Here is a 27,673-nt window from a genome sequence, read left to right as displayed (position 1 = left end):
TGCCCTAGGCCATGGCCTTTGTGGCCTTGCCTGAAATCCGGCCATGCATTATTTTAGAGGCATTCAAAGGAAACCTGATCCAGGCCATCTGGATCCTCTATTAGGCAACTCCGTAATTCAGTCAGTCGGGGGGAACTGCGCATGCGTGGTTCGGCCACACACACCCTATCGGGCTCTGATTGCCGAGCTTTCCATGTCGAGGGACCAATGGCGAGGGACGTGAGGAATCGATGAGCCTGAAGGGGGCTGGAGGAAACCCCAGGTATGTATAATTTTTTTAATCTCAGGTACACTTTAAATCCATTTTTTCAGAAGCAAAATACTTATATTTACATATATCTGTACATGAGTCCTGAAAAAGGGACAAATGAGGAAAAAAGAAGAAAGCTTTATTTTCCTTATTCAAGATGCATGGGTGATGGGGTGGAAAGAAAACTGCCCATACACTTTGAACTAGTGACCTAGGTACTTTATCTCTGTTGTATTGCTTTTACACTGTTTTATGGCAAGTGTCCTACAGTCATATTAGATAACCATCAACTAAACCTGAGGCATGTTTGTCAATATTGCGTCACTTAGGCCCCACCTGCCTGCAATTCACTCAGTCTCTGTCTACTTTACTGTCTCCCTGTAACTGACTTCAGATCAGAGGCGTTGACTTGATTAATGCAAACATGTCCAACCTGTTTGGCGGAGCTCAGAAAGAGGTCGAAGTTTAAACTGGGCTCCCTGTGAGACTCTCACACTGGTGTGTGCCATTCCTTGGAAGCACCCTCTCTTAGCAAGGTAAGAAGGAAAAGGATGGAATGTAGCTGATATCAAGGAATGATCTATCAATTGTCTGCTTAGATAACAGTGAGTATAAATCTACAATAATCTGCAGTCATTTCATAAAGCAAGTTCCTGTTCTTTGTACTTATCTGTAGAGAGTGTCAGATAGTGCTGCTGGTTTCCTATCTGCTCTGAAGACAAGCAACAGATAATCTGTAATGACTGGGCTCTATCAGTTTTACAGCCTCTTGGGAATGAAAAATGTATTCAGAGCTTAAAGGACATCTGAAGTGTGAGGGATGTGGAGGCTGCCATATTGATTTACTGTTAAACAATGCCTGGCAGTCCTGCTGATCTCTTTGGCTGCAGCAGTGTCTGAATCACACACGTAAAACAAGCATGTGGCTATTCTAGTCAGACTTCAGTCAGAGCACCTGTCTGTGGCTATAAGGATTAGAGACATTTTATCTATAAGACAGCCCGGCAATGTGCGTTGTTTAAAACTAGATTAATATGTCAGCTTCCATAGATATCCCTGTCAGTTTAGGTGTGCTTTAAGGATTGTACATGCAGGGGGCAAAAAAATCTATATAAACAATGAACAATTCATCCTTTAGATATCGTTCATCAAATAAACAAACTACGGTTTAAATGAATGATCCACAACAATTCTTGTGTGTTTCGAACGACCATTGTGACTATTCGGCAGGTAATTGGGTGCTAGTCGACATTAGGGTACCCAGCAGGAAACCTCATAGGGAACAGTTCTACAATCACAGCACAAAGCTCTGAGATTGACCAAATAGTGTGAGTGTAGTTTACTACAACCTATAGGAAACCTAGCAGTTTAAGAGGGTGCTGTCCATCCAATCACGTTAGTAGAATTTTACCTATGAGATTTACTGCTGGGTCTCCTAAAGTAGACTAGCGCCGATACTTGTTCATAGTCAGCAGTGTGTACAGAGCTAGCGTATGAATGATTATTAAACAATGTGTCCACAAAGTCTATGGCGCTTCGAACAGAATCCACCATCGTTTAATGATCCAATTGTTTAGCTTATCGTGCATGGTCTTTTAATTTTGTTTACATCACATTGCATGGACATCTTGAAAGAGATTTTCTGAAAGAGAGCCTGTTCAGAAAAAGGTCACCACAAAGCATATGGGCTGGGGTTGCTGCAGTTGTCAGGTCTAGGGGTTCAGCAACATTATGTGCCGAACAGTGTGCTGTTTGTCCGCCGAATGTTTAAAAAAAAATGGCTTCTCCATTTTAAAAATGGTGCTGACCCCACAACAGCTTCTGGGGCAAAACTCTGTCAATCTGTGTGGTTGGTCATGTAAGCCCCATTCATCAACAATAGGGTGTACTGGGCATGTGCAATGCTAGCATTTGTGTGTGCTCAGTAAGTTCTCGCTTGTGCATGATGGAGCTGGGATGTAAGCTGCAGAGGAGAAGCACAGCTGGATGGGGCGGGTACTGGGTAGGAAGGGGCGTTGACTGTTTGGGAAAAGGAAGTGGACTGAATGCGGAAAGACAATAAGGTCTGCCTCTTCCTCCTTTTGACATATTCGACTAGCGGCCAGTCAAATATTTGAGAATGATGGTATTGACAGTGCTGTGAGCAATGTATCATGTATGTGTAGAGAAGTGCATCATTGAATGAAGCAGGAAGAGGAAGTGACACGCATGGCCATTGCAAGAGGATCCTCCAGAGGGGTCATAGCACGACTTTGTTGGAAGTCGTCTGGCTTAAAGGCATGCCCATGAGAGGTGCTCGGAGTCCCTTTAAAAGAGAAGATTATCTCCTAGAAGAAAACTCAGGAGAAAAAGTCAATTGCATATGGCCCCAGGGCCAATTCACTTGTTTTCTAGTGTATTTTTTTAACTGTGACCCATATGAAATTAATTAGGAGATAATTTTCATCTTCTCTTTAAAATAATCTTTCTGCACTTTGCAATGGAAAAAGTATCAAAAAGTATGTGAAAAAGTGCTATCAAAATTATGTTGAGTATTTTTTGCCTGCTGGTGATTTGAAAGACATTTTATTAACAAGTTTGAAAATATCACCTTGGCCCATATACTATTAACTTTATCTCCTGAGTTTTTCAATTTCTTTTTAACATAACTTTTCAGCACTCTGCAATTGAAAAAGTACCAAAAAGTAGGCTAAAAAGTACTGTCAAAATTATTTTGAGTATTTTCTGATGGTTTAAAAGGCGTTTTAATGGCAAAGTGTGAAAATATCACCTAGGAGAAAACTAAGGAGAGAAAGTTAATTGCATATGGGCCCCTGTCAATAAAATGCCTTTTAAAGTGAACCAGAAATGGTTCACTAGCGCTGATATATACTTGACCGGAGCTTCCTCCAGCCCCATGAGCAGCGCTGAGTCAGTCGAAGTCCTCCTTGGCCCCTCCGTTAAACCGCTTTGACTCCCGGTAATCCAGGCACTCGCGGGCTTCTGCGCATGTACGGCTCGGCCCCTCGTCACGCTCCCGCTCCCTGGAGCTTTCTGCGCATGAGCAGGCCTCGACTGGCGGCGACTGACCGGATTACCGGCAGACGTAGCACCAGAATGGAGGGGCCGAAGAAGATAGCGAGGGAGTTAGCGCTGTTCATATGGCTGGAGGAAGCCCCAGGTAAGTATAAATAAAGCCTAGTGTACCATCTCTGGTACATTTACCCCCAGAAAGCAAGAAAATACATAAAATCATTTTGATAGTACATTTTCTACTACTTTTGCTACTATTTTAATTATGAAATACTGAAAATATATTTTATAGAGAAAATGAAAATGTTTCAATTAGGAGAAAAAGTGAATTGCATATGGGCCTTGGAGAGAAAGTGAGTAAAATCTAAACACGATAATAAAAAAAAAAAAGCAGAATAATGGTCTAAACCTTCCTCATGATAGAAGAAAAGGTTTTATTTTTTTACTGATATTGTTGACCCTGTTCTGGAGATGTTCCCTTCTTTCCTAACCTTTGTGAGAAGAGGTTATGAATGAGATGCTAATTCTCCAAGCCGCCAAGCTTGCAGTTACTGCATTGTTTGGCCCTTTTCCAAACTGCTGGCAATTTGCAACAAATTTTGCATTAACACCAAAAATTAGGATCTCATCAATCTGCTCTGTTTGTGACACTTGTTAAAGAAGCAGGAAGTGAGTTGAGTTGTCACCATTGTCATTCTTTGGTGAATGAAACCCAAAATTAAAGTTTTGGGTAAAGTTTAGTTTTAATAGGAGGGTCTGTGGGTGGTGAGCTGCTTGTCTTAGTGTCATCATTAGAGAAAGTCAATCCAGCATGCCAGATCTCTAAGCAACATCACGGGGCCTGTACAGCGTGCATTCAAAAACGGCGTGGCCAAAGTTGGATGCAGGGTGAAGCCGAAAGATGGCTCAACCTGCTCTGACAAGTTCTCCATTTTTTCCCCTACTAATAATTTATATGGCTGCGTAAATTGGCTCCAGGTATTGCCAGTGGCTGATTTACCCTATTATTTTCATTATTTGGACTCCGTCGTTTGCCGTTGCCTAAACGATTCAGTGACTTCCACTATGGCCATAATTCACATCATGGCCTATGTCAGTACTCAAATCCCACCCGTTGCGGCCATATGAGCTGTTTCGACCTGTACACTGCCCAGATTCTTGACTGCAGGGCCGGGTCAAGGTGAGAGAGACCACCACCTTGGGTGCGGTGGTGAGGAGAGGTTAGAGGGGGCGGATTTGAATCAGTGCAGGCCCAGTTGAGAACCAGTGTACAGCAAAAGATATGCTATGCTACAAAGTCCAATCTCCTGCTGTCAATATGCTATTCAGAATGAGTGGCAAGGACTGGCAATGTAGCCTATGGCAGGCCATCACTATCCACTCTATGATACAAATGGTACCATCAGAAGGACTGGGTTGAATAGAGAGCACCTCCCTTAGTCAGCCTGGCAGAGAGAAAAGGTCTAAATGGAGAGGGTGGGGTTCCATGGAGCACCTCTATGTACTACCTTGAGCAAGTGATGGAGGGGGCTGAAACTGGAGAAAGTAATCATAGTCTAAAGTGTGTGTGTGGGGGGGGAGGGGGGGATTTAGCATCACTGCTATGGGTGCTGGAGAACTTTGTCCCAACCCTGCTTGGCTGAGATGGTGCCAGACAGCCGCCTTGGCTAAGTTCCCTCTAGCGTGTGTACTGTACAAGGCTTTAGTACACAGTACACCTATTCATTAACCTCTGTACAGGATTACTTAAGGAGGCCAAATGTGAAGCAAGCTTTCTAAGAAAAGCTCAGGTGCTGAGGTCTGGAAACTGGGACAAGCAGAATGCTTCTATGGTTTCCATAGCAACTAGTCAACTTTAGCTCTCTTACCAGCAATGGAAAAGCTGCAATCTGAAGGTATGATCCACTTGGCCTAATCACTGGGTGTCATGAGACCTTTGCGCTTGGCTGCTACCATTCGGTTTTGGCAATTCAGGTGCTTCATAAGTTAAGTGCAGCCTTTTAGTAGTTAATTAGTAATAGGATTAGGTTTACTGTAAAGCCTTGTGGTTCTCACTATGTGGTTCTCAGCTGAGGCAGCTACCACTGCCGAGAATCCTGGGTGTGTGCCGCCACCCCTTATCCTTTTTTATTTATTGGTGAGAGATCCATTCTTCTCCTGATTACCTTGCCATGCTGCTCCCTCATGTGCTGCGCCATCGCCCCTCCATAGCAACAGAGGCTTCTCTACAGAATTTGCTCCAAGCTGTCGCTCAAGGGATTCCATCCCGATCCCTACGGCTGACAGAAAATAAACATTTGTACAAACTTCTGTCAGGCTAACTGTACAGAATTTAAAAAGCACCTAAACCAAATGGAAAAAAACGAGTTTCACTTACCTGGGGCTTCTACCAGCCCTCTGCAGCCATCCTGTGCCCAAGCTGCTCCTCAATGATCCTCTGTTCCCCCGCCGTGGCGAGTTTCGTCTTAGCCAGCGGGGCCACTGCGCCTGCGCAGTTCTGGCCATCTGTATACTTGTCCGCTTTGGCATCTGCAATAGCGCCCTGCGCAGACGCAGGACTCTATTGCGGATCGCAACGCGGACAGGTATACGGATGGCCAGAGCTGCGCAGGCGTAAATTAAAGTTAGGCGCGGCTGGGGAACGGAGGATCGTTGAGGAGCAGCGTGGGCACAGGACGGCTGCAGGGGGCTGGTAGAAGCCCCAGGTAAATGAAAACATTTGGGTTGAACAGAAACCGTGACCAAGAATTAAACTTCATCCCAATCAGTAGCTAATACCTCCTTTCCCATGAGAAATCTTTTCCTTTTCTCTAACGGATCACCAGGGGGGTCTATATGGCTAATATTGTGGCGAAACCCCTCCCACAGTGTGATGTCATGACCATGGTCCTGAACAGTTTCCTGTCATTGCATTGTGGGAAATAGCTGTTTACAGCTTTTTCCAACTGCCAAAAAAGCATTACCTTCACCTACCAGCAGTAAAAAAGTCTCCATGTGATAAATATCAGAATGTAAATCAGGGAAAGGAAAGATTTTACAATTGGCAAACACCTACTAAATCATTTATACATAATTATTGTAAAAATGAAGCACTTTTTTATTACATTACTTTCACTGAAGTTTGACTGAATCCAGTGACAGTCTGAGTGATGGCTATACATAGGCCACCCATCTTTTGGTGCCCATACATGGTACAATTTTTTCTTTTTTTTGTTCAATTATATAATTTCGTTTGATTATTCCGTTAGATCGAGGTACCATACACAAATGTTCGATTTGTCAGAAAATCCGGGAAAAAAACATCAAATATAAGATCATGTCTGATTGGACCTTTATCGAAAAAAATGAAAAATCATTTGTTTTTCTTGATCAAAAAAAAAAAATTCCTTTTCACTTTCATTTGATTCAATATTTTTGGTCAAATAAATGGGAAAATCAATTTTTTTTATTGTACTGTGTATGGGCACCATTAGGCAGACACCTCTGCAGGGGGGAATAGAAGTTGGCCGCACTGAGTGTTTGTAAGCTGGAAGCCACATGCATGCACTTATGTACCTGGTGCTTGGCGACACTTTTTTGCCTGCAGACAGCTATCCTCTGAACTGGTTAGACAGGGCTGCTTCCATTTTACCTCATTACACTCTGAGGTAATACAGGAAGACAGAAAATCTCATGCTTCTTAGCTGCTTTGTCTGTATGAAGTTCACAGGCAGGAAAAACTCTCTGCTGGAAACTGCTGTATAAATAAGGTTTATAATATCACACTGCTCACTACCTCAGGGGATACAAAGTCCATCAAAGCAAAAGGCAATTAGAAAGGGGCAAGGCTGGAGTTTCCGGTACAGCTCTGTGGACTATACCTGTTTATAAACTGCTGATTTTCAGCCAAGAGTGCCTTGCTGCTATTAATGAGAGGAAAATCCCAGAAATCACATTGGCAGACATTCATTTATCAGATTATTATTAATAAACTTAAAACGCATAACATATTATGCAGCGCTGTACACAACATAGGGGACACCTTACAATTTCGAACAATTTTGCACAGGGACATAACAGCGTTAAAACAATGGTCCAGAAAATAGTGATATAACAATCATCAATGGTAGACAAAATAGTGATATAACTATACATATTGGTACACAAAATAGTGATATAATAATAAACAATGGGGCTCAGATTGCAATGTAGGGATAAATATAACAGACAAGTCACTGAATCCATGTGATGGTGGAGAAGAACTCACATGAAGAGAGCACTGCCAACTAGATGGGGTGGGCAGGGACGGATCTAGGGGAGGGGGCAGACAGGTCTCTTGCCCCAGGCGCAATTTGTTGAATTCTTAAAAAGGCGGCAAAATTTGGATGGGGAATGGCAGTTTAGGCGCCAAAACCTGACCTTTAGGCGCCAAAACTGGATGGGGAATGGCAGCTTAGGCGCCAAAACCTGACCTTGCCCCAGGCACAACTTGTTCTAGATCCGTCCCTGGGGGTGGGGAAGAGGGACTTATGGGGAGGGGGCGGATGCAAGCCCAAGGGAGATGGTTCGGCTATGAAGATAGTGGGTAAACAGACAGGTCTTTAAAAAAGTACCTGAGACAATGATAGCACAAGGATTTATACTTACCTGGGGCTTCTTCCTACCCCCTATAATCTGTCTGCTCTTTAAATGTCCTGATGGTCCCCTCTATTGTGCGACTGTAAGCCCTCTAAGCACAGCTGAGTCGCCGACTACTGTGCATGTGCGTCACAAGTGTGCGTACTCTACAATCATACTCCCGTGGCTATGATCATTCTACACATGTGCAGTCTTTAAGACTGTAACTGCGTATGTGCAGTAGTCCATGACTTAGCCGGGTCGTGAATATTATGGAGCTATCAACGGCAAGGGGACCGGGAGGACGGCGAGGGAGCAGACAGACTACAGGGGGCTGGAGAAAGCCCCAAGTAAGTAAAAAGCCTTTCCTCCCTTGGTCTCAGGCATGAGTGAGCAAGTGATGCAAGAGGTGGACATCCACAGAGTGTTGGAGAGAGCGGGTTGGGGAGTATCTCTGGACATCTCATATGAAGCGGATGTATGGTGAATGGATTTGTATGCTAATGCCAGGCAAAGCAGTTTAAATGTAATTCCCGGTGGGCCATGGCAACACAGGTGGCAGTGGTCACAGAGCTCTGAGGCTTCAGACAAAAACCGCCACAGCAGTTTTGCCAATGAGGATGTGGGTGTTTAGGAGCAATGCCCATTTCCCAGTGATCCCATAAAGAGGAGGCAATAAAGGACTCCCATCGGTCTGCTTTATGTTTAATAGGGAGTCCCAATCATTTAATAGGCTTCTGCCCTGGCTCCTGTTCATACTGCGACGCTTGTTGGCAATGGTGACCTGAGTGGCGGCGACCACCACAGATGAAGGCAGAAGGGGACAGAAGAAGGTGACAGGTGAAGGCAGAAGGTGACAGAGAAAGATGAGAGATGAAGGCAGAAGGTGACAGAAGAAGGTGACAGGTGAACACAGAAGGTGACAGAACAAACACAAGGTGTTTGTGATAAACAGCGGAAAAGCCGCCGCATGTTCTGGCAGCAAGGCGGCTGATTCCGCCTCTGATGCAGCAGTTTGTCCGCGTCAGCATGCGTCTAGTTTGTCTGGAGCTGGTGGTGCCCATGGGCAGAGTGGCGTAGGGGCCGCCGCATGTTCTGACGGAAAAGCGGCGGATTCCACGTTCAGTGCGGCGGGTTCCCGCAACAACATGCGGCTGGGTTAGCTGGACCTAGTAGTGCACACAGATGGAGAGCTACGCTCGCGTGCACCACTAGACAGGCTCTTTATACCAATAGGAGGAAGATCAGCTGATTGGGACGGTCAGCTGATTCCTGCTCGGCTATTGATTGGTTGATGGGAGCTGGGCGGCGCTGTGGGGTGCCTTACTATATATATCTCTTGCTGTTCAGTTGCTGGTTGTCTGGCGTTGCGAATGCTTATGTGTTAGCACTCAGACCTTAGTCAGATCTCCAGTGTGGTGGAACCAGGAGGCCCTGGGAATCCACACTTAGCCAGTTACTGTTTATCATCTGTGTTATTCTCTAGCATAGTTCCTGGGTGTTGAGCTCACGGCCCTCACACCCCAGACTAGGAATACTCCATATCATCTGTGTTATTCTCTAGCATAGTTCCAGGGTGTTGAGATCACGGCCCTCACACCCCAGACTAGGAATACTGTATATCATCTGTGTTATTCTCTAGCATAGTTCCAGGGTGTTGAGATCACGGCCCTCACACCTCAGACTAGGCCTTGTTCTGATATCTGTTATGACCTGTAGCTTTTCTGACTATTCTTCTGATCTCTGATTTGGTACTTTGCATATCTGATACTCTATTGCCAACCCAGCCTGTCTGACCTTCTGGCTGACACCCTCCGCAGGGTGTCCAGCCTTTCCGCAGGGGTCCCCTGCTCTTCAGAGGGGACACTGCTCCTTATCAGTCAGGGACTCCCTCTCCAGGTGTCCTTGACTGCAGTAGAATCTTCTCTACTTATTGGACCACCTGCTACCCCGGTGGTCCAAAGGTTACTGTTGCACCAAAACACTTACACATTAAGGTGTCTAGAGGTTAGACATATTTGATTATTGGCGATACTGCAGATCCCCAATAATCAGGTATATCTGTATTCTTGGGGATACTGCAGATCGCCAAGAATCAGATTCTCTCTCTGGTTGCTGACACCAATCGTTACAGCGTTGACAGAAGACAGAAAAACGGATGAGGTAAAGAGCCTAGTAGGTACCGACACCGTCCATTCCCATAGGCTTGCAGTGTTTTGACAGCATCCGCAGAGTATGGCTTGTCTTAAAAAAATGCAGCAGGTTGGGACTCTGCAAACTAATCCATTAAAAGTAGCAAGTGGGAGCTTAAACCTGAGACCTGTTTGCATGTACAATGCTACCATCCACTGGGAATACCAGTGCCATAGGAACAGAGCAGGGACAAGGTCCTCCAGCACCCAAGGCTGAGACACCAAAGTGCGCCCCTCCATCCCTCCCACCCCAGCTGTCACACACTGATTGCTATTAGACTAAGAAGGCCACAGGGCCCACAACCTCCCCAACACCTTAATATCTAGTTATCTGGTGTGCAGTCACTGCTATGTATCCCCTTTTCTTATTTCTTTCTGCTTCATACACAATTAGGAATGACAGCTGAATGAAATGTGTGCCCCCTCCTACACTGCGCCCTGAGGATGGAGCCTCTCCAGCCTATGCCTCGGCCCGGCCCTGCATAGGAAACTATAGGAGGGTTCAGTACTGTAGATAAGGACAGTTGTTATGCACCATAAAAAAGATCTGCAACTGATATTCAGGGAAAGCAAATGCCTTCTAATCGCGGCCTGTGTGCAATCACCACCTGGCATTTCTTGCTATTCTGGAGGAACCGCTCTGGGAAGTTTAATGATTGAAAGGATAAGCATGTTAGTACGTCTCCATAGAGTAGGCAGGGGAGAAACAACGGGGGCTCATGTCCTTTATTCAATCCACATTTTCTCTTAAGTTTTTTCCTTTTTTAAATTGAATGGGAATCCATATTAAACAAAAATAAGCCAGATACTTACCTAAGGAGAGGGAAGGCTCGGGTCCTATAGAGCAGGGGTCCCCAACCACCCGGTAGAAAACTGCCAACGGACCGGCAGTGGGCCGCGGCCCGGTGGTTGGGGACCCCTGCTCTATAGGACCTGAGCCTTCCCTCTCCTTAGGTAAGTATCTGTCTGGCCTCTCGCCCCTACCCCCCGCGGCCGCCGCTCCGGTTACCTTTTGAGCGGGCGGCCGCTTCCTTCCTTATATTCCCCCAGCCGCTCTCCTCTTATTAGCCTCCGGTATTACAGCATCGCGTATTGCGACTGCTGTAAGGAAGGGAAGGAAGCACGGCAGCGGTTCCCATGGTAACGGCGATGCATATCGCCACTACAGGAAGCCCCTGCCGTGCTATGCTATGCTATACTATACTAGCTATACTGGGCACTATACTAGCCATACTGGGGCACTATACTAGCTATACTGGGCACTATACTAGGACTATACTAGCTATACTGGGCACTATACTAGCTATACTGGGGCACTATACTAGCTTACTGGGCACTATACTAGCTATACTGGGGCACTACCTACCCATACTGGGACTATACTAGCTATACTGGGCACTATACTAGCCATACTGGGGCACTATACTAGCTATACTGGGCACTATACTAGCCATACTGGGCACTATACTAGCTATACTGGGGCACTATACTAGCTATACTGGGACTATACTAGCTATACTGGGCACTATACTAGCTATAATGGGGCTATACTGGGCACTATACTAGCTATACTGGGGCACTACCTACCCATACTGGGACTATACTAGCCATACTGGGGCACTATACTAGCTATACTGGGCACTATACTAGCTATACTGGGCACTATACTAGCTATACTGGGGCACTACCTACCCATACTGGAACTATACTAGCTATACTGGGCACAATACTAGCAATACTGGGGCACTATACTAGCTATACTGGGCACTATACTATCTATACTGGGCACTATACTAGCCATACTGGGGCCCTATACTAGCTATACTGGGCACTATACTAGCTATACTGGGCACTATACTAGCTATACTGGGGCACTACCTACTCATACTGGGACTATACTAGCTATACTGGGCACTATACTAGCCATACTGGGGCACTATACTAGCTATACTGGGCACTATACTAGCCATACTGGGCACTATACTAGCCATACTGGGGCACTATACTAGGCACTATACTAGCTATACTGGGCACTTTACTAGCTGTACTGGGGCACTATACTAGCTATACTGGGGCACCTAAACTCCCAGCCCCCCCCCCCCCCCCCCCCAGTAACCCGCTGCGCATGACACTGTCCACTAGGTCGCGCATCGTCCCCCCCGTCCCCGGAGAAAAATTTGGTCAGAAAGTGGTCCCCGGGCCAGAAAAGGTTGGGGACCCCTGCAAGAGCATTTCCGCTCCTCCATTGATCCCCATTCAAACGCTGGCTCCCAGCCCAGGTAGCAGTATTCAACGAATTTGGTCAAATACTGCTCTCTCCCTGCTGCCAAAGGATGCTTTTGATACGCGCGCACACGTGCATCTCGTGCGTATGGAGGCCGCCTGTCATCAGGAGGACTCGGCTCCCGAAGACTTCCCGATCTCCCCTGCAGTGGGGGATTCAAATGGTGGAGCCAGCAATTAATGGCGGGGGTCTGGGGGAGGGGAGCGGGAAGGCTCCATAGGACCCAGAGCCTTCCCTCTCCTTAGCTGGATCAATTTTGTGCAGTATTGATTGAAAAATCGATCCCGTTATTTATTGATCAGGATCTGAACGGCCAGTATTTAGCAATTCGTACCAGCCTTATAAGGATAGTGCTGTATTACATTCAGAGGTGCATCTCCAGTTATGAAACCATTAAAGTAAATCTAAAGTAAAAAAAAAAAAAAAACAGAACAAAACAGTTTTCCCTGGGGCTTCTTGCAGCCCCCCGCAGTCACCTTTTGCCCGCACCATCCTTGGTGAAGTCTGTACAACCTTGAACTCTGTCATGCTAAGCGAGCATACCCTATCAAAAATCACACTCCCTAACTTTTTCAAAACCTGGGATATATGGATAACATGGCATGATAGCCAAGGACTTTCGTATGTTCTTCATACCTTCTGATTGATACCCCCACATCTACACTATGTTGTTATTGTGCGATTTTCTATATTTTCTTACCGCTTTCAAACCTAGGGGCAAGGTAGAGCTATTTTATTGTGCCGGCTATGGCATAGCTCCCAACTGTCCCTCTTTTTGAGGGACAGTCACTCTTTAGGAATGCTGTCCCTCTTTTCTCCTCATTTGTCCCTCTTTCAGGACTTTGTCCCTCTTTCTATGTAAGTATATATCCGGGGTGTATATATATATATATATATATATATATATATATATATATATATATATTTTTTATTTTTTTTTCTCTACTGAAAAATGTGTTTGATTGACTTTAAACTTTATTCCCATCCTTTAAATTGATATATTACTAATTTTAAAATGTTACTATAAAGGAAAATGAACCAGGATAGAAAGGACCAGTGTGGTTTGAATTATAAATCAACATATTTTTCTTATGAAATCTTTATGGTAACAGTGTGGCTAGGGGTGTGACGGGGCGTGGCAGGGGTGTGGCATAAGTGTCCCTCTTTCTCATGTCAAAAAGTTGGGAGGTATGGCTATGGATTGGTTTGGTTACTATGTACTGTACTTGTTATATATTGTTTTATGTTCCCTCCTTTAATCCCATTCCCTGAGCTTAATTGGCAGAAGTGTGCCCCTTTCTTCCTCCCTCCCCTCCCCTTGTTCCCCCTTTTATATAAAAGTTTGATATTGTCAAAAAAACCTATAAAACTGATCACGTCTGACATATGATATTATATTTGAACCCCTGCGTCGGTATCTACCTTTGCAATATAGCTTTATTATTTTCTTTGTTGTTCCTGAATAAAAATTGTTTGAAATGAAACAATAATGGTTGCCTGGCTATCCTGCTGATCCTCTGCCTCCAATACTTTTAGCCATAGACACTGAACATGCATGCAGCAGATCAGGTGTTTCTGACATTATTGTCAGATCTGACAAGATTAGATGCATGCTTATTTATGGTGTTGTTCAAACATTACTACAGCCAAATAGATAAGCAGGGCTGCCAGGCAACTGGTATTGTTTAAAAGGAAATAAATATGGCAGCCTCCATATTATTCTCACTTCAGTTGCCCTTTAAATGACCACTATCGTGAAAAAAGTAGGCATTTAAAATCTGACAGAACCGGCAGGTTTTGGGACAATCCATCTCCTCATAGGGTACTTCAAGGGTTTGCTTTGTTTTCAACAACATTTCCTGAACAGCAGTTTAGCTGCCAAAATAGCAAGATACTAGCTGGCCTCCCTAATCACTTGCACACTATTATGTCAGTTAGATTTTTGCAACTGTTGTTCAGGAAATGCTGTTGAAAACAAAGAAAGCCCTGAGAATCCCCCTTAAAAAGATGGAGTGGCCCAAAACCTATCATCTGTCTCATTTTAACTGCCTACTTTTTTTCACGATAGTGGTCCTTTAAGTAAGACTTTAAACCGCATTTGGCGAAATGCAGGTTTGCAAGCATTTATATTTTATCGCCTTCAACAAAAATAAAGATACCAGATTTAAAGAGGAAATGAAATGAATTGGGGAGAGTAGTGGCCTTCCTGTTTTTTTTAAATAGCACGACTGCAAAAATGTGAAGGTAAAACCTAAAATAAGTAGAAGGACAAGGGGATTTCGCTCCGCAAGAGCGGAGCAGTGCTTTTCAGCGCTGCTAGATTTGGGCGCAGCCGGCGCCTCCATAGACTTCAATAGGAATCATTCCTATTGAAGTGCTCAGTGAGTAACGTCGGCTCCGTCAGAAGACAGAGCCGAAGTTGCTTAAAAACATAATAATTCGGCCTCCAGCAATCGCTGGAAGCCGAATTATTTCATTTCCCTACTATCCATGTCGGCCTGGAGGGGGAATAGTAATTAAATCGGCCCGGACTTGTGCAGAAGCAGGATCAGCTATATAACGCTGTATCCTGCGCCCAAGTCTACCGGCGCCGATTTCAAATGTACGCCCACAAGAGAGACATTTGGGAACTAACGAAGACATTTAGTGAACAAACTGGTCATCTCTCTCCAGCACCGCTCACATTACGGCGGTCAATGTAAATATGTAATGTAATAACAGCCGCCTGCAGTTTGGCGCCCATAACTTGCGAGAACGTGGCTACTAGTGTTGTTGGTCATATGACGTCACACCCCAATGCGCACGCGCCGTCTCTCCCGCGGCCGTCGCTCCTAGCAGCGAGTGGCGCATGCGCGCTCCCTGGGTGTCAACGGCGATCGCTTCCTACGTGAGGGTCCCGGCTGGTGCGCGCTCCCGTATGGTGAGTCTTGAATGATGCCGGTAACCGGGGACGGGGAGTACCGGAAAGGGAGCAAGGGAGGATTGTAGCCCTGTGTGGGAGAAGTTGTCACCCCCCCCTTCCTCCATCCCTGTCACTCCTGCAGGTCAGCGACCCAAGGGCCAGATTTATAGCAGATGAATCATTGATAGTAGTGACGTCATGGCAGTGTGCTGCTCCAGTCCCCTGCCAAGTCTTTGGAGTATAGGCGAGGCGGCACTGGCTGGCACAGCTCTCATGGCCAGCTCCAGGTGGCCATTCATGCCCAGAGATGCTGAACTTTCCTTAGGGCTCTTTCACACCACAGCCCGTTTCCTGCGTTTTGTCACAAAGTCGAAACTTTGCGTTAACCGGTGTAAAGTGAAAGTCCATAGACTTTAATTTTACCTTTCACAGCCGACACTGCGTTTCGGTGCGTTGCGGTTCGACGCACCCGGGAGCTTTTAATCGTCCGGAGCCAGTTTTTTCCCGTTGGGTGAATTAATAGCTACCGCCGCTGATTGCGTTGCTCCACAGCATCCCGATGGCACGCCGCAGGCTATTTAAATCGTGCAGGGGAACTGCTCCTGCACGTGTTGTTAGATGTGAAAGAGTCCTACTCATTCACACTATGTGCTGCGTTGTCAGTTGACGCAACGCGTATTGTGCACAATGCATATGGAAACATTTTATCGCACAACGCACACGTTACCAGATGAGTACAGCTGCCGACATCTGTGCTCAGTGCACCACAAGGTGCATTCCGTGCGTTGACCGTGCGATGACAACGCATGCACGAAATCATGTTCGTGCATGCGTTGTGTAGTGTGAATGATCCCTAAATGCAGCCACTGTAGACTGTGGGGCAGTTGCTCAGTGTATGATGCACAGCAGACCAATGTTTGGGGTCTTTTGAATACAGGGGTGTTCAGTTTACAGCAGGGTTGAGTTGAAAATAGTGTTTGTGAAAATCACATTTTGTATATATTTATGGTTTCCTTTCGCATGTTTATTATAAGGCTAGGTTATGGAATGGGCAAGTCGCACCGCAGGTCTGTTGCTCGTTGTGTAATGTATAGTTGATTAAATGTATGCTTTACTGTCACTGTGCACATTTTGCGTCAACACTCTGCATTAAAGAGACTCCGTAACAAAAATTTCATCAGGTTTTCTTCCATCCTACAAGTTCCAAAATCTATTCTAATGTGCTCTGGCTTACTGCAGCACTTTCTACTATCACTATCTCTGTAATAAATCAACTTATCTCTCGCCTGTCAGATTTGTCAGCCTGTGTCTGGAAGGCTGCCAAGTTCTTCAGTGTTGTGGTTCTGTGATGCATCTCCCCCCCCCCCCCTCCAGGCCCCTCTATGCTCTATTATCTTTTACAAGCTGGATAAATCCTCCTCTGAGCTGGCTGGGCTTTCACATACTGAGGAATTACATACAGGCAGAGCTGTCTGCACTCTGCAGGAAGAAACAGCCTGACACTTCAGTGGATGATAGCTGCAGAGGGAAAGAAACACACAAATGATCTCTTGAGATTCAAAAGGAAGGCTGTATACAGCCTGCTTGTGTCCATGGATGTATTTTCTATGTGTGGACATACTGTACATCAACCTACTTCCTTTGGTGGCCATTTTGTTTGTTTATAAACAAACTTTTTAAAACTGTTTTTAACCACTTTTAATGCGTCGGGGAGCAGCAAAATTGTGACAGAGGGGAATAGGAGATGTCCCCTAACGCACTGGTATGTTTACTTTTGTGCGATTTTAACAATACAGATTCTCTTTAAAGCGGAACTGTAGATCGAAAATAAACACATTGTTTCACTTACCTGGGGCTTCCCCAAGCCCCCAGCAGCCATCCTGTCCCGCGCCTCTCTCCCGCCACCAGCTACTTTCGCTTTTGCCGCTGGGCCACTGCGCCTGCGTGGCTCTGGCCACGCGTATCCTTTCTTCGCGTTCCCCGCTATTGCAGAGGGGACCGCGAAGAAAGGATACGCTTGGCAGGGCTGCGCTGGCCTCAAGTAAAGTCGAGGTACGGGACGGAGCGGTGGCGGGAGAATGGAGGCTCGGGCAGGACCGGCGCAGGACAGCTGCTGGGGGCTTGGGGAAGCCCCAGGTAAGTGAAACAATGTGTTAATTTTCTATCTACAGTTCCGCTTTAAAGGCTTGGTTCACACGTAAAAAAGGTGTCCAGTTGACAGTTTGCATCAGTTCTGCATGTGTTCACGCATAAATCTGTACATTTCCGGTCCAGTCCTGTCAGTTTTGTGTTTCTATGTCATTTAACACATAAAAACTGTACATATCCGGTCCAGTCCAGCCTGTCAGTTTTGCATCAGTTTTGCATGTGTTTCTATGAGTGTGTTCACACATAAAAGGTGTATATTTCCTGTCCAGTCGGGTAAAACTGACAGAAAACAGATGCAAAACTGCCGGGACAGGCCGGTACTGGACCGGAAATGCAGATTTAAGTGTGAACTAGGCCTTAAACTGCACCGGCTGCACTGTAAATGTTGCATAGGTAGTGCATTGCAGTGTGATGTTCTGTGTTAGCCGTTACTTTGCACTGCACCATTGTGACCTGCTGATCACTCTACAGCACTGTAAATAAAACCTAACATTAAAAAGTCTGATACTTTCCTTGGAAGAGGGAAGCCCTGTCTACCTCCACCTTGCCATTGCCTCCTCCCAAAGCTCAGGGCACTGTGCCTGCAGCAGTAGTACAGACCCGCTCAGGCTTTGGTGGAAAAAGCTGAGCCCGATCGGCTTCATGCTACTGGGCATGCGCAGAATGTGTATTTTTTTTAACACATACGTTGCCTGCAAAGATTGGGATTTTATCCCTGAGGCCCTGTTCATATTACCAAACGCAGATGGCCGTAGGATCGGAACGCATACAAAAGCACGCCATCTGCATTTGCTTGCGTTGCGTGGCTGATACCCATCCACTGTAGTGAATGGGTCAGCTGCGCGGTTTGGGAAAAAATGAGTGCAGCATGTGTTTTGCGGACCGCACTGGTGAACATCAGACAGTGCAGTCTGTGCACTTCTGATGTCGTGTGTGTCTGCCTCCTGCACACGTAACCGAAATCTGGATGGCAACAGGTGCAATGTGAATAGGGCCTCAGGTTCCTTTTACACGTAATGCGTTGGTATGCATTAGTACGCGTTGGTATGATTATTTTTTTTTTCCATAGCAGTGCATTGTGAGAAAGATTTCAGTTAAAACGCGTATAGTGTGAACAGTGCCATAGGAAAACATGGACATTACTTTGAAAATCAGTCTTCTTTCAGTTATAACTGAGAGCAACTGATTAGGTGACTGTTTGAAAACACATTCTGTACAGTCACTAGCCTGGAGGCTAGCGACGTGTCTGTTACTATGGAGCTGAGATTCTCACACATGTTGATCCTTATTGGCCACCTGGGCCAGGTTTAGTCCAGTGTGTGTGTTTAGCTTTCCAACATTATTTTCAGATCTGGCACGATTAGCTGCATGCTTGTTTCTGGTGTTATTTAGACACTACTGCAGCCAAAAAGATCAGCAGGGCTACCAGGCAACTGGTATTGTTTAAAAGGAAATAAATATGCCACCTTCCATATTCTTCTCACGACAGAAATGATCGCTCTTCTTGGCAGTTTTTTTTCACTATATGATTATAATTGGTTTAGCTATGATACAAGTTGGATTCTTTAGTGGCGTGGATCAACTAAGTTTTACCTTTTTTTCAATCTGAATGAGCTTATTGAAAATGTGATTGTTTGCAAAAATTGTACTGTTTATGGGCACCTTTATATAGATGCCCCAGAATAATGTCATCTCTTGAACCTTCATGTATCCTGACAAGATGGGTGGGGAAACAAAAAATGTAAACTGTAGCTTAATTGTACCTGAAAAGGATTTATACTTATCTGGGGCTTCCTCCAGCTCCCTGTGGTCCGTTAGCTCCCTTGCCATCCTCCCGCTCCCCTCCATTGCACCACTGATAGCCCCGGTAAAGTCCCCGATTCAGCTAGATTGGAAGTACTGCGCATGTATGGCCCCGGCCGTACGTAACTCCTGATTGCACTCCCGTAGCTGTAGAAGCGTTCTTTGCATGTACAGTAAGTTAAGACCATAACTTGGCTTGCACGGAACGCTCCCAAGAAAAACAGGAGCGCAATCAGGCAGTGCGCGTTTCCGTGACCACACATGTTCAGTGACCCACAACCCGGCTTGATCACTGACTCCACTGCGGCGCAACGGAGGGGACTGTACCGTCACAGAGGGAACTAATGGACCACAGGGGGCTGGAGGAAGCCCCAGGTAAGGATAAATCTTTTTACTTTGTCTCAGGTTTACTTTGGCTGGTTGCTGTTTTGATTTATTTCCTTTATTAGTATAATAGGTTCAGCTAGGCAGATTATTTGTGGAAATGCTAAATCCCATATTCCCATGCATAATGTGAGCACATTGGGAAACATGGAGATAGATTCTCATCTATTTTGCACATCTTTGTGTTTCACTGTCTTTTTTTTAGTGATCATCTTACTAACACAAAGGTTAGCTAATCAGTTGTAGATGCTGGTTAATAAATCAAGCTAAAAGGAATTTTACGTGCTTGCCTAAGCCTACCTTTGAGCAGTTTTCAGTTCTTTTCACATGTGGGGAAAAAAATGATTGATGTGTGTCAGTGAACTTTGTACATGCTTATGGCTATGTGTCCTGCATGCTGTTTCTGCATTCTGCTTAGGGTGGTGTTTGGCCCCCATCGGGCTTCTGCCATGTGGTGGGCTGACAGTGGGGCTTCACTTAGTTGCTGCAGTCTCCCCCTAGTGTACAGTTTCACAGCCACTGGTAACTGTATCACATGGGGGCATTATAGTTATTTAAAGTTAGGTGAAGTTGGGGATATTTTTTTTTCTCATTTCCTGTGTTATTGATGGGGTTGCAGAGAACTGGAAGAAAGGACATCTAATGGGTGAATTCACACCATTAAAAGCATTTAAAGTGTACCCGAGGCAACATATGGCATGATTAGATTTAGGCCCGGTTCACATTAGCGTTCCAGCTCCGGCTTCCCCGGACCCGGAATGCTCCGTACACAGCGGATGGTGCATGGATACATTGTTAATCAATGTATCCATTCACACTCGTGCGACCGTCCGGATCCGATCCGGGGACGCAGCTCCTGGACGATCCGGCTTTTTTCCAACATGCTCCATTTTTGCCGTACGTCCCGGTGCGGCTGCGGACCCAGGCCGGATCCTGACCCGAACATGCGGCCATGCTGTGCAATGAGAAACGGATGTTTCTCATCACACTGGCAATAGGACCGGATGCTTCCAGCACCGGTCCTATGCCACTTGGGGGGCCCGGACTACACACCGGTATCCCCCATGCTTGCGGTGCCTTTCTGGCACTGCAATGTATCTAGTTCCGGCTACTTTATTGTAGCCGGAACTGATACATTCCGGATCGGCAACTTGTGGCCACCGCAGAGACCCGTACGGTTTCTTTGCGGGACCCGGACCTCGGACACTTGCGGACTCGAATCGCAAGTGTGAACGGGGCCTTACATGTACGGTAGAATCCGTTTATAGTAAACTCCAAGGGACTATGAAAAGTAGTTTACTATATCAGATTTGGTCATACATTGTATAATGATACAGACACTGTTGCTGGGACCTGAGGACTGAGTTTAATACATCCAGAGATTTACTATATCAACGTTTACTATAACAAGATTCAACTGTATGTACAGTGCAAAACATTAATAACCGGGCTGTTTTACTTATTTTATTTTGCTGCCTGAAAGAGACAGCTTCTGTCTTGTCGGTACCTTGTCAGGAATATAGTTAACATCACTGATTAATTGCTGCCATAAATGTTTTCCTGGCAGAATACAATATGTGAGAGCAGAAGGAGATAGTAAAAGATCAATAGTTTATGTATTTTACATCTGGGACACATCTGTCCTCCCCCCCCCCCCCTTCCCCAATGCACAGCAGCGACTCTCTGCTTGGGCTCCAGCGGAAACAGCCAAGCCTGATTGGGTCAGATCTACTGCAGAGGCACACTGGTGGTACTTGACATTTTTCAGGCGATAAAAGTGGTACAATTTGTGAAAAGTTTGAAAAGCCCTGCTCTATAGGACCCAGAGCCTTCCCTCTCCTTAGATGAGTATCTGTTTTTTCTTTTAAGCCCCATCTACACGATACGATTCTTTATACGATTCAATTACGATTCTATTTACGATCCGATTAAATCCAACATGTCCGATTGGGATTCGATTCAATTCGATTTGCCATTGTTTTGCCATGGCAAATAGAATTGAATTGAATCGAATCCTGATCGGACATGTTGGATTTCATCGGATCTTAAATAGAATCGTAATTGAATCGTATCGTGTACATGGGGCTTTAGATTAGGCTTTAGACTCACTTTAACTCAGTACAAGTTTTATTGGGCATGCAGGAACTTTATTCTCCTGTCCAGTCTAGTTGTGCTCATCCATGGCTAGAAGAGAAATCCAGCACTGAAATGGTGGGCTCTGAGGATGTAGGAAGACTGGACCAAGCAGAGGCATGGGTATGATTCACAAAGCTTTTTCACCTGTTTTCATCTGTTTTTGCCGTATCTATGTTACATTTGTAAGCTCCCAAAGAGCAAAAATATAATATAATTAAGGTACGAAAAGTAATATTCAAATGTTAATCAGTGATTATTTTGCTTGTAAATGTGCTGAAAGGTTATTTTTATCAATTATATAGAAATTATGTAAGAAGTTTTGTAAAAAAAAATTGCATATTTTTCCTCTCTGCCCTAAAAGATTAGCTATGCATGATAACCTTTCAGGGATTTTTTTTTTCAAGTTTTACTTGGATTCACGTCACTACAAGCACTGATGGGTTAAGCCTGAGTTTACACAAGACAGATAGCTGCCACAGCTCTGATTTACAGCTGCTGTTACCCACTGATATAGCTAAACAAGCACAGAGAACAGTCCAGTGAATTTATTTAGCAACCATATGTAACATAAGTGACCCATATGCAATTCACTTGTTCTCCTGAGTTTTCCCCTAGGATAGTGATCTGCAAACTTGGCCCACAATGCAGTGCAGGAGTCTGACAGCCACAGTCATGATTCATAAAGGCATTGGGGGACTTGTAGTTTCATAACAACTGGAGAGCCAAGTTGGATAAAATTTTCATCTGCTCTTAAAAATAACTTTTTCCCAGAACGTCATTGGACAGCACCCCTGGATGAGACCTGTCTCCCTCCCCACTGTGGACAGGAACTGCAAGATAAAAGATTTGCATAACAGATAGGCAGCAGTATAAGTAAGAGTAACCTACCCTAAAGCCTCAGTTCAGTTTCCTGTCCCGGACGGGATGCGGAGGGAGAGGTCTCCAGGGTGCTATCGACGGCAGGCGTTCGGGGGCAGCGGCTAGCAGGACTCTAGGAAACAAGCTGTGCAGTGAAACAGCCAGAGTCCTGCAGCGTGTGGGAGGCTTCTCCGACGGAGGCAGCAGACATATACGCGCATGCGCGCGAAGAAGGAGGAAGTTCCGGGTCAACCCGGAAGTAGTCACGCAAGTGCGTCCAGCGTGACTCAGAAGACGCGGCAGGGGCTGCGGCGGTGATGGTGAATCAGCTGCAGCTGATTCACTCAGGTATTTTATTGGGGGCAATGTTTGTTGTCGGCAGGTGCCGCAGCTGGGCGCTAAGGATCATTAATTATGTAAGCAGGTCCGCCCCTCAGGTGATGTCAGGACCCTCAGGGTTATATATGCTAAAAGATCCCTTTCTCACTCTGTTTGTTTGTGAGCATGGAGGACGCAGCTGGGTCAGCTCCTGCGCAGTCTGCCAGGCCTGCCCAAGACCCCTCTCTGGCAAGTACTTATGTTATCATGCTGGACATATATATATATATATATATATATATATATATATATATATATATATATATATATATATATATATATATATATATATATATATATATATATATATATATATATATATATATAGAGGGGATACTAATGGAAGTATTTGTCTATTTGTTTTTATAGCCTGAAAAACATGAAAAACATGACAAAACGGATAAAGCAGCTACTGGGCAATCTAGTCATGGATCTAGTGGGTCTAGCAAATCCGGGAAGAAATGTGCCATTTGTTTTGGTCGTTTGTCATCCTCATCTTCAAAGAAGCTTTGTCAGAACTGTACTAATAAGCTAGTAAAGGATGAATCCCCGGTTATATTTAAGGATCTGATGGGCTGGATGAGGGCAGAAATGTCTACTGCCATTAAGGAAATTAAGGACTCTGCTATTTCGGCTCAAACCACAGCTCCTAGCTCTGCGGATATGCCTGGCCCCAGCAGTATGCTTCCTATTGTGCCCAATATCAATGCTGCACCTCCTCTAGTCCCAACTCCGCATACAGAGCCGGCAGGGGCAAGCGGTAATAGAGATAGTGATGCAGAAGGTTCAGAACTTTCAGAAGGAGAAATTTCTGAATTAGAGGAGATACCTGAAGGGGAAGGAATAGAGGGTACAGATAGGCCTCAGAAGTTTGCCTTTTCCCCTGACTTAATGAAGGACCTTTTGTCCTCCATGCATGAAATTATGGGCATAAAATCTGAACAGAAACCATTAACTCCCCTGGATCAGATGTATGAAGGTTTGGCGGACCCCCAGTCACATTATATTCCTGTCCATTCTACTTTAAAAACTATGATTAAGAAGGAATGGGATAATCCTGAGAAGCGGGCCTTTTGGCCTAAGTCCTTATCCAGGCGTTATCCCTTTTCTGCTGAAGATCAGGAATGCTGGGGTCCTCCGCCAAAGCTGGATCCATCTTTTTCTAGGGTGTCTAGAAGATCTGACTTATTGTTTGAGGATTTCGGGAATCTTAAAGACCCGATAGATAAAAAGATGGATAACGTTTTGAGGCGAGCCTGGGAATCTTCCTCATTAACCTTCAAACCAGCAATAGCATCTACAGCAGTTAGTAGATCCTTAAAAACATGGCTTTCAGACTTACAATTTAAAATCGCTAATGGAGCCTCTAGAGAAGAAATACTCGGGGACTTCCCAAAAATTATGAATGCATCTAATTATATGGTTGATGCGTCGGATGATACCGTAAAGCTGACTGCTAGGACCACAGCGTTAGTTAACTCTGCTAGAAGGGGTGTATGGGTTAAGACCTGGAACGGAGATATCTCGTCCAAATCTAAACTTTGTGGTATCCCTTGTGAAGGAAAGCTTTTGTTTGGGTCTAGATTGGATGACACTCTAGATCGTACAGCAGACAGTAAGAAAAATTTTCCTAGGAAGCGGCCATTTCAGAATAGACGGCCATTTCGGGCCCCCTCAAAAAATGAGCCGGAAAACAAGTCTTCCAGAAATAAGAGATGGGCCCCTTATAGACAACAAAAACCGCGTTTTGGCACCACTAGTGCCAAAAAGACAGACAAACAATGACGCCATCATTCCGGTGGGGGGGGAGAGTGTCACATTTTTTCGAAAAATGGCAACAACTTCTTCAGAACCAGTGGCTACTAAATATCGTGCTAGAAGGTTACAGAATAGAATTCACTCAACCCCCCCCCCCCCCTCACAACTTTGTCCTAACTCCTTGCCCAAGAAATCAATCCATAAGAATTGCACTCCAAGCAGAAGTGAGGTCACTCCTTCAAAAAAGAGTAATACGAGAGGTTCCAAGAGTTCAAAGGGAACAGGGGTTTTACTCCCCAGTCTTTCTGGTAAAAAAACCTCAGGGAGATTATCGATTTATTCTAAATCTAAAGACTCTGAATCTAATTGTAAAATACAGAAAGTTCAGAATGGACAACATTCGATCTGTGATTCATCTCTTACAGAGCAACGATTATTTAGCAACCATAGACTTAAAGGATGCTTACCTACATCTACCAATCCACCTCTCTTCTCAACAGTATCTGAGGTTTGCCGTGTGGATGGAAGGGAAGGTAAGACACTTTCAATTTATTGCCTTACCTTTTGGATTATCTTCAGCTCCATGGTTATTTACTAAGGTTACAGCTAAAATTTTAGCCCTTCTTAGGTTAGAGGGGGTTAATATTGTTGGTTACCTAGACGATTTCCTATTATGGGGTGCTTCCGCCAGCTCTGTTAGTTCTCAGCTTTCTAAAACTGTATGCCTTCTCCAGGACTTAGGGTGGATAATTAATTGGAATAAATCTTCCCTAAACCCTTCTCAGCGACTAGAATTCCTGGGTTTCTGTATTTCCACCAGAGAAGAAAGATTGTTTTTACCTGATAGGAAGATCAATACTATTTGTAATAATGTTTTGTCTTTTCAGAAATCAAGGAGCATATCTTTAAGGAAAGCTATGGCAGTGCTAGGCATTCTGACTTCCTCCTTCCCGGCAGTACAATGGGGCCAGTTCCACTCAAGATTTCTCCAGTCGTGGATTCTAAGGTCATGGAACAGGTCTCTAGCGTCTCTAGACAAAAAGCTCATCATTCCACAGAATATAAAGGCCTCTCTTCTGTGGTGGCAGAAAGCAGTACACCTTTCCCCAGGTCGTCTGTGGAATTATCCACAACAAGTTACAATTACAACCGATGCCAGCTTGTGGGGTTGGGGAGCCCACTTCAACTCTCAACCAGCTCAGGGGAAATGGAGTGTTGCAGAGGTCACAATCTTCAAACAGCAGAGAACTGGAAGCAGTATGGCAAGCATTGTGTCATTTCAACCATCAGATCACAGACTGCCATGTCAAAATAGAGACAGACAACAGGAGTGTGGTAGCCTTCTTAAACAGGCAGGGAGGCACGAGGAGTCAAAGCTTATGGGAAACGACAGCGAGAATCCTTTTTTGGGCAGAAAAGAATCTCAGATCTCTAACAGCAATACACTTGAAGGGTACATCGAACCAGGTGGCAGATTACCTAAGCAGAAAAAAACTGGATCCGAACGAGTGGTCTCTGGATCAGGAGATATTCCACCAGGTGGCATTACAGTGGGGATATCCCGAAGTAGACCTTTTTGCAAGAAGGGGAAATGCAAAGTGTCATCAGTTCTGTGCTCTGTTTCCAAAGGATCTCCCATGGAAGTTGGACGCCTTTACGGTGGATTGGGGGATTGCAAGGATGTATGCCTTTCCGCCAATACCACTTTTATCAAGAGTGATAAAGAAGATTGTCCAGGATCAGGCCCGAGTAATCCTAATAGCTCCACTTTGGCCGAAGAGGCCATGGTTCACATATCTGAAAAAATTAGCAGTTTCAGATCCAATTGTTTTTCCTCTTCTTCCACACCTAATATCGCAGGGTCCAGTCCAGCATCCGGATCTGGCAAGACTACACCTTTCAGCTTGGAACTTGAATGGGGCATGCTAAAAGCAAAAGGGTTCTCAGATGGCCTATCAGAGACTTTGATACAGAGTAGGAAGAAAGTTACGCGTACAATATATCAAAAAGCCTGGAGGGTATTTAGTGAGTGGTGTTTAGAAAGATCTTGTGACAGGGATTCGCTTACATCAGTTTTGGAATTCCTGCAATGCGGATATAAGAAAGGCCTAAGTATAAGTACACTTAAAGGGATACTGTAGGGGGGTCGGGAGAAAATGAGCTGAACTTACCCAGGGCTTCCAATGGTTCCCCGAGTACATCCTGTGTTGGCGCAGCCACTCACCGATGCTCCGGCCCCGCCTCCAGTTCACTTCTGGAATTTCTGACTTTAAAGTCAGAAAACCACTGTGCCTGTGTTGCCGTGTCCTCGCTCCCGCTGATGTCACCAGAAGTGTACTGCGCAGACACAGACCATACTGGGCCTGCGCTGTGCGCTCTTGATGACATCAGCGGGATCAAGGACACGGCAACGCAGGCGCAGTGGTTTTCTGACTTTAAAGTCTGTAATTCCAGAAGTGAACCGGAGGCGGGGCCGGAGCATCGGTGAGTGGCTGCGCCAACACAGGATGTCTGCGGGGGACCGTTAGAAGCCCCGGGTAAGTTCAACTCATTTTCCCCTGACCCCCCTACAGTATCCCTTTAAGGTTCAGGTGTCCGCCATCAGTGTTTATCTAGAAAAACGTCTTGCTCAGGAAGATTTAGTGATACGGTTTTTTCAAGCCTTAAAAAGACTAAAACCTATAATAAGAAGCAGAGTTCCTGCTTGGGACTTAAATACTGTATTACAGGGGTTATGTGAGTCCCCTTTTGAACCTTTAACGGAAATTTCAGACAAATTCCTTACTTTAAAGACAGCCTTCCTATTGGCAATTACGTCAGCTAGAAGAATAAGTGAGCTTCAGTCATTATCAATTAAAGAACCTTACTGTATCATCTCGGAAGATAGGATTACGCTTCGCCCTGATGCGGCTTTTCTACCAAAGGTAGTCTCCTCTTTCCACAGGAATCAGGAAATTTTCTTACCTTCCTTC

At 45.2% G+C, this 27,673-nt stretch overlaps 1 protein-coding gene across 5 annotated transcripts in view; it reads left to right on the top strand.

The window, feature by feature from the left end:
- The first annotated feature begins 683 nt into the window (after nt 1-683).
- Nucleotides 684-27,673, top strand: part of CPT1C (carnitine palmitoyltransferase 1C) — a 103,933-nt gene continuing 76,943 nt past the window's right edge. For 2 of the 5 annotated variants that reach the window (XM_068241342.1, XM_068241337.1), the window contains exon 1: nt 15,170-15,254. The gene's annotated coding sequence lies outside the window, so the exon portion shown is untranslated. Of the gene's footprint in view, nt 856-15,169; nt 15,255-15,359; nt 15,379-27,673 lie in introns of those variants that run through there. The other 3 variants (XM_068241339.1, XM_068241340.1, XM_068241341.1) reach the window with 3 other exon arrangements.

The sequence above is a fragment of the Hyperolius riggenbachi genome, chromosome 6 (assembly GCF_040937935.1).
Source record: "Hyperolius riggenbachi isolate aHypRig1 chromosome 6, aHypRig1.pri, whole genome shotgun sequence".
In the NCBI taxonomy this organism is placed as follows: domain Eukaryota; kingdom Metazoa; phylum Chordata; class Amphibia; order Anura; family Hyperoliidae; genus Hyperolius; species Hyperolius riggenbachi.
Note: the sequence above shows the minus strand (reverse complement) of the source record. Positions and strands in the feature narration are given on the sequence as shown.